A 7,258-nucleotide genomic window follows, 5' to 3' on the forward strand; every position below is an offset into this window, starting at 1 on the left:
GTGCCCAAGACCAGAGCCAATAAGTTGCCCTGAAAATTGCCTACATATATGAGATAGATGGTGATATCTCAAAAACCATATCATTTCTACTCAACCACAAAGCCCAGCATATAGCAGATGCTCCTACAAGAATTAGTTTGCTCTTCTTCTTGTCTACCCCCAAAAGCCAACCATCAAACATGTGAGATATGGTATTAGGAAGGTACAGACCAAAAGCAAACAGTACTGCTCTCCAAACAAATTTTGCAAAATGGCAATCCATAAAAAGATGTTGTATGGTCTCATTTTTCATGCAAAAACAACATCGTAAACTTCCATTCCAATTTTGTCTTGCCAAGATAGAAACATTATCCAATACGATATGGGTTTCCTAAATCTATTATCAAACCAGGACTTTAGGCCGTTCTGACGTAATACCCAAGTCTTGATCCGTTACATATTACATATATATATATATATATATATATATATATATATATATATATATATATATATATATATATATATATATATATATATATATATATATATATATATATATATAAGTTATCCCCTATTACTAGGCGGATAACCATGTCATATGGGTATGGGGTACCCATAATCTCCACGTACCGCGCCTTGCCGTGTCGTTGCCGTAGTCGTGCCGCTGCTAAATCGCATCACCATCACTGTATAGCCGCTGCTCGTTGCTCGGTAGCCACGTTGTCTAGCTGCAGCCGCATTCCTAAGCTATATATCACCATCGCTGTATATGACGGCGGACAAGTGCCCACCGGAAGTAGCCATCGTCGCTGCGACGCAACGGCGATCAGGCAGCTTGAGGATGAGGTGGCTCCATGCCTACTAGAGCAGTTCAAGGAGAATATGGAGTTCATGCGCACAATGAATGATGTTTTTACTTGGAGATTCGAGGGCCCCTATTATATGGCCATGGAGCAAAAGGTCCCAGATGATGGATGTGTTTTGCATGAACGAACCCAATGTTTCAGCATGCTTATGCTTCTAGTTCAAATGATCAATACCTTCACATAAAGTGCGCAATAGTATTTTTCTTATCTTTATTTTAGGTATATTTTACTACATTTATTCACTTTAACTCCGATTGATAAATTGATCGCTTCATGATTATTTATATTATTATGCTCGTGCTATCGTTACCATGATATCCAGTAAGTGTGTACGTGAAATCCATGTTGTTAAAAAATATTTTACTCATTTCATAATTGAAATATATATTGTATATTTCAAGGCCCACGTGTATTTAAAAATCTAAATATGTGAAAACAACAATCTTTCTAAAAGGAGGATAAGCCATGTCATCTACAATGGTAAGGACCATTGGATGAACTGGTAAATGAAAATGCACCATTAGATCATCAGGCTCATCTATGACTGTGGAAACACGTTGGACCAATCCAGATGCTTCTGGACTAAAGATCTCAAAAAGCACTGAACTCATGTGTTTAGTCTTTTTAACACTGTAGTTCAAAAAAATGTATTATACAATATATATATGTTTTCTTAATTAATCTTCTGACTAAATAAAGGAAAAAAAATATGAAGCCTTAGCTGTAAATTTGCATTGAATTTATATGCAAGTTTATATCTATAATGTACGAGAGTATACATGTAAATACTTTGTTATATTACTTTTGCTTGTTATTGGAGCAACACACAACATCTTAGTAGTATCCACTACATACCAATTTTATTTTAAATCAGTCCCTACGAACGCATACCCGCACACCCTACATTTAGGAGCACTTAATGTTATTGCTGGTTTCGTCCTAAAACATAACTACCTTTAACATTCAAAATTTATCATAAAATATTAGCTATTTCTATATCTACTCCTTTATCTTAACTAACAAAGTCATATCCTATTTAATTTCTTTGCCTACTTTTTAATGCCAATCAATTATAACGTTCATCCATTTACATCACTAGCTGATGCATCATTTTCAAAAATAAGTATTTCTATGATTCGAATTTTATATAAAAATATAAGCACTTCAGGACACTAATTTTAATGCATATCTAAGTATTTTTAGCCAATCAGACATTCGGAAAGAGCAATCAGAGAAGTTCAAAATTTGATAATAAGTGACTGAAAGAGATCATTCCACCTTAATCTTACTATTTACTAAACAAAGTAGAAATACTTATATATATAGAAATTAATGGAGTATATTTAAGAATGAAGAAATTAACATTATGAAACCGGTACGTTCAATTAATGTCATGATCAATGGCCTAATTATATAGGTAGGTTATGCTCATGCGCTTTTGCGCGACTAAGTGGCTAGCTAGTATATGTGTACTAGGTGTTGTGGCGTGCGCATACAGTTCAGTTCGTTTGATCTTGTATGTGTGTATATATATGCAGCGTTATGCAGCATTAAATCCATGTATTGGATATTTACTACATAGCGACATCTAACTACACTTTCAAAAAATCTTCTTCAAGTTCAGGATTCAACATTAACATTAAACACTTTTTTAAGTGAGCACATGAACCATAATTACTTCAACTCTTCAAGCTATTATGCCTCCATCCATGTTTTTCCGTAAGCTATGAAGACTTTCTCAAGACACACCATACAAAAAGATAAGGCAGCCAATAGTCTTGCAACAATTATAGTTGTAAAGGCATGGTTTGCTAAAAAGCATCATAATACCACCTATCATTGTGAAGCCAATATTTAAACATCAGCATAATGTCAAGCTATCCTTGTGAAACACATAATTAGCATGTCACAACATATTTCACTTGATCCAAGGTGTGTTTACATAACTTAAAAAGGTTCCAACTTTACATCCTTGCATTCAAATAGAAACATTTGGACCATATTTTGGTGGTGAATTAAGCTTAAAGTATCATAGCTAAAGCAGCCAAAAAGATGTTTTTGTCTAAGTCTCAAAAGTTCTTGCATCAGTAGATTGAGGAAGTGGAATGAGAGGATTAACTACACCAGGACAGGGCTATAGTAACACGGCTATGTGCTACTATATCCATAAAAAGGTGTTACTGAGATCTGTAGTAACACAAAATTTATGTGTTCTTATTGCCCATGTTACAGGCGTATAGTCTAGTAGCACATAATTAGTGTTCCAGCATATGAAAATAGGTGTTACAACCATTTCGCTAGTAGCACATGACTAGTGTTACAACATAAAAAAAAAGATGTTACAATCATTTCGTTGTAACACATATTACAGCCTCATATTGCACGGTGCAACACCTTGGCATAGGCCCTGTAACATATATTTTAGCCTAGTAACACAGTTTCTCTGTTTTTAACTACACTTTTTTATTACCAATAACGGTCTAAGTACCAATTTATTCTTGAATTGGATGCCTTTTGCATTTCCCATAATATAGAAAAACATATATTTATAACAATCACTTGTCTCAAATAACACAGATCAGCACGCATGAAACAAAATAAGTGTTATTTACATCAAGCCATATAACAAGTCTTAATAGTAAGTACCGTTTCTACATACAATATTAAAATGTGCATCTATTTCTCTATTCTTTGTAAAATTATTTGCCGTAGATCCATTGATGAGATAAACATCTGAATAATCATCATTTTTGCTCTAAGTTGAACTTGGTCATCTACTGCATGCGTATACACTTGCATTGTATAGTACAAGTCTTGAATGTGTGCAGTACCTGCAGTTCATCAAGATGAAGATATCTCTATTAGCCCATAAAATTCACATGAATTTTATATATGAATCATTCTCTTAAGAAAAAAATGTATATATGGAGCATTGGAGCATCAAACAAGGACCTCGCTACACATTGAGTTATGGAAGTATTGACATACACTCCTGTTGTGTTGCCACAGCCGTCGAGTTTGCCCGCTGCCTCCACGGCTCCGCGCTGCAAGCCGACGAGGAAGGCCACGGCTGCCCTCCGTCTCGCCACCACTCGTGGATGTGGCGATGTCATGTACTGATATGCCCTCCACTGCCTCAGCCGCTACTCTCTGCATCGCCATTTTTCACCTTGAGCCACAGAGCACGCCCAGGAAGATAGCCGAACTGCAGACTGCAGCAGAGAAAGGAAAAAGGATGAGGAGAGAAGAAGATGAGTGCTTCCTCTTGCCTGCTTCTCACCAGTTCAGACTGCAGCAGCGTGGATCTGGTGGGAGCAGCCGAGCAGGAGACGAGGAGTCTCACGAGAGGGGAAAAGTTCAGAGGAGAATTTTGAGATCTGATCTGGAAGACTAGAAGACGAGTTAGTTATAGGTCCTCTAATTGAGGTTTTGAGGGAGTTGGAGGGAAATTTTCGCGGTCACTACAAATATTTACGCGCCCAAAATTATTTGGACACAACTTTGTGCTCCAACAAAAATTACGTGTTTATGTTTACTGTAATAAGCAAACACACATTAAAAATTACAATGGTTTCAAGGTATAACCTCAATCAATAATTTTATAGAGTATTGATTATAAATAGAAGCTTATCAAATTTACTCTGAAATTTAATTTATTTTTTACGAAATCTCTACTATTTTGCCGGTATTTTGGTACGTTATCCATGTATGAGTCGGTTTTTATGTTCGTTTACTTTTGAAAATACATATCCGTATTTACTCCTAACTACAGCTCATGATTTTCTTAAAAAATATATATATACAAGCGAACTCCTGTAGCTCATTGTTTCATCGCACTTAACGCAACAACTTTGATTTTACCTTATCCCACCAATGCATGCCCACATAATGATTGCAACTGCCCCATGGCAAATCCACGTGAAAAACTAGATGTCACAACCCACCGATCATTCGTCGAGTAGCTACTTGCTAGTCAAACCCTCTCTCCACATAGAATTCCATATGATCAGAAGGAAGTTGGCTTAGAGGAAGAGGAGTTCCATGAAAGAGGAAAGTTTAGCGGGCAAAAATGGGTCAACGTCCCATCAACACCTTCCTCTACCCTTGTGCCTAGGTGCTAACACCAAACAAACCACTACTCCCTCCGTCCCAAAAAAAGGCAAACTCTGGGTTTCCGTGTCCAACGTTTGACTGTCCGTCTTATATGAAATTTTTTTATAATTAGTATTTTTATTATTGTTAGATAATAAAACATGATTAATACTTAATGCGTGACTTGTCTTTTTAATTTTTTCAAATAAGACGGACGGTCAAACGTTGGACACGTAAACCCATGGTTTGTCTTTTTTTTTTGGGACGGAGGGAGTAAGTGGGCAGGTCAGGCCCACTCCGTGTACACCTTTGGATGCCACGCTTTTGAGCGCTCAATTGCCTCGTCGCAACTATCGCCCACCAGCACTACCTTGGGGTTATCGCTAGATGTAACGACGTGGCCCCATCCATCGGTCATATCAAGTAGCATCGCCACTAGCGATAAGAGGCATCGCCTAGATGACACTAAACCTGAGGAACTCATTGAGAGAGTTAAGTTTAGCTCTTGTGGTGCATCAAGGGTGGATGCGATGTCGGCAACCGGTGGCAGTGAAGGAGGATGATGAGCAACGATGGGGGCAGCGAGAGAAGACGACTCGATCGACGTGCGGATGGGTTTAGGGCGCGCACTACCGGCGTCCCATTCCCCTCCCCCCTAGCACATGCCGCCATCCTCCCTCGGCGACGATGACGTCTTCTTGTCGCCGCTGCTCGCCACGGCCACCTACGAGTCGGTGAGCACCTGAAAGTTGAAAGTTGTCAAATCTTGACTTGAATTTTTTTAAATCTGAACTGAAAGTTTTGAAATCCAAGTTTAAAGTTCCAAATCTGGATTTGAAAGTTTTCAAATCTAAGTTGAAAACTTTTAATATCTAAGTTGAAAGTTTTTCAAATTTAGAGTTAAAAAGTTTTCAAATCTAGGTTAAAAAGTTTCTAAATCTTGATAAAATCTGATTTGAAAGTCTGTTTCAGTCAGCTTAAAAAAAAGGAGAAAAACACTTGCATAAAGAATTTTTATCCCTAAAGAAAAATGAAAAAAAAGAAACACACATGGTTTTTATTTTTTATTTTTTGTCGTGATACCTGTTCCTTTATAGTCCACCCTGTGCCCGCGACTTATTCTGAAAAACCAAATGTCCCTTCTGTATCGGTGGCGCCAAATCCACCTCCTGGCGGCAATTTACCCGCGCCAATTTTCATTGACGCGCGAAATCTTGGCACCGCGCCGAATGCCGAATCCCTCTCGTGGCGCGCCCAATCTCTCATCAAATATCTCCTAGTGCCAATGATCTCCCCCACCCCTTCACCTCCCCTGAATCCACGCAAGTAATAGGCAGAGGATTGAGGAACCAGTACAGAACTCCAGGGCCAAGCCAGCGCCCGCCGCCTAGGAGAGCGTCGAGCCCGGTGGCCGGCAGGAGGGCGGGGCGCCTGCAGCAGCACGGCCGTGAGGCATGGAGACCCCGGCAGCCGGCGGGAGCGGCGCTGCTCCAGGGCGGCCGACTGGACAACGGGGCACGGTGGCTGCGGCCGCGAGGCATAGAGCAGGCTGCTCCGCGGCAGCCGATCCGACAGGAGTCTGGACAACGGCTTGGTGAGTGAATCAGTGAATGAAATCAATGAAATCCTATTTTCCAACCCATACGTAGTGTCACCATAAGCCTTAATGTTTGATCCCCTTCCTGTTGCAGGGCGAAGCCAGCCATGGAGCGACCTGGCTGGATTTCTCGGCAGAGCTGGAGACCTGGGGGGCAGCGGTAAGCAGGCAGGATGTTAGGACTACCTCGATGGCCAATGGTGGGAAGCACAGCAGGCGGTAGTAAGCGGTGATTTTTTGTTTCCTTCTGTGTCGATCTGTTGCACATAAATCAAATTTCACACTTTTCTGGTTGCTTAAACTTACTGTATGAATCTGCAACTATTAATGTTATGAAAATTTATTTATTATTTGTTTGAAACATTCCTTAAATGTTGATTTTGTAGGTTAAGACTTTATCTCACCGATACGAAATTCTTGAATTTTTACCTGACCAATGTCTCTTGAACTGAATGTTATGATGGACTATAGACTATAAATATTTTCTGACATGTTGGACATATCCAATATATGCATAATACTGTACTAAGTACTGAATATGCCCAAAGTATATAAAATTGAATGGTTACATGGACATAACGACTGGCAGTATTTACTAAGCACAGACATATCGAGGTCTGAATGAGCATATTTATCTAGTGTCCATGTTTCACCTTCGTAATTGGGATCTTTTTAATATTCACTTTGTTCTAAAGTATGTCAATGTGAGGACATATATTTC

General features: G+C 39.1%; 2 long non-coding RNA genes across 3 annotated transcripts; one reads left to right on the top strand and one right to left on the bottom strand.

The window, feature by feature from the left end:
• Positions 1–3,379: 3,379 nt before the first annotated feature.
• LOC112939872 (uncharacterized) lies at positions 3,380–4,241 on the bottom strand. 2 transcript variants are annotated; one of them, XR_003243790.2, is made up of 2 exons: positions 3,837–4,241; positions 3,380–3,679 (listed from the first exon to the last, which is right to left on the bottom strand). It is a non-coding gene; the product is annotated as an uncharacterized lncRNA (long non-coding RNA). The 2 variants fall into 2 exon arrangements; XR_010734584.1 differs by having other exon boundaries at positions 3,801–4,241.
• Positions 4,242–6,237: 1,996 nt separating this feature from the next.
• LOC107278354 (uncharacterized) lies at positions 6,238–6,968 on the top strand. Its single transcript, XR_001548200.3, has 2 exons — positions 6,238–6,534; positions 6,632–6,968. It is a non-coding gene; the product is annotated as an uncharacterized lncRNA (long non-coding RNA).
• The last annotated feature ends 290 nt before the right edge of the window (positions 6,969–7,258 follow it).

The sequence above is a fragment of the Oryza sativa genome, chromosome 8 (genome assembly GCF_034140825.1).
Source record: "Oryza sativa Japonica Group chromosome 8, ASM3414082v1".
Classification (NCBI taxonomy): domain Eukaryota; kingdom Viridiplantae; phylum Streptophyta; class Magnoliopsida; order Poales; family Poaceae; genus Oryza; species Oryza sativa.